The sequence below is a fragment of the Atta colombica genome, unplaced genomic scaffold (assembly GCF_001594045.1).
Source record: "Atta colombica isolate Treedump-2 unplaced genomic scaffold, Acol1.0 scaffold10, whole genome shotgun sequence".
Taxonomy (NCBI): Eukaryota; Metazoa; Arthropoda; class Insecta; order Hymenoptera; family Formicidae; genus Atta; species Atta colombica.
The window spans coordinates 723,143-724,047 of NW_017259184.1; positions in this window are offsets into that span (position 1 = coordinate 723,143).

Sequence of the window (905 nt, forward strand, 5' to 3'; positions counted from 1 at the left end):
ACAATATATGAAAACTATAATTCAAGGAAGAGATTTTACTAATTATTTACTAATGTTGCAAATTTGTTATTTATAATGTTTCTATATCTAAATATTATCAAAATTGTAATACAATTTTTTATTATTTTTTTACATCCTATCTATTTTTTGTGAGTATATTTTTGTCCCACAAATTATATCAATAATAAAGTAAAATCCCCTTATGTGATAGATTCCTATATGAGATAGCGAGGTTCTTATTTCCCATTTCACAAATATTGACGTCTATTAATTTAGTCGAAACTCTGATATCTTATATTAAAAGCTTATTTCATACTAAAGGACTTTCCTCTATGTCTATTATTTTCAATTATTTATATTTATCATAAATATTATATAAAGTGTTTGGTTCATATTTTAATAATATTTTGAAAATAAAACTTAAAAAAGTAAATATGTAAAATATTTATGTAACATTTTAAAGAAATAAATAGTAACAGATATTTATCATACATATTCTTAATATTCTTAAAATATTCTTAAAATTAACTATTATCTAATCCCCGTTTATTTTGATTTACCCCCATGTTTTTATTGAAAGAGATAATATTATCAATCTTTGTTACAATAATCATAAATTAACTACATTAAAATTTAAAGTTTATTTACGATGATAATCAAGTCGAGATTAATAATATTAATAAAAACAGAAGTGCTAATAAAAAGGAGAAAATTTTGCTTAGTTTTGTTTCCTTAAAAGTCGTTATAAGTAATACAGTGAACAAAATTTCTATAAGACTATCACTATTTTTAATAAAAAAACCTAAATATCTTTTTAAATAAAATTTCCTAAATATCTTTTAAAGAAAAATAAGATTTATTATGAAGGAGTAGTAAAAAAAAGCTAGTATTAAGAGCAAATAAAT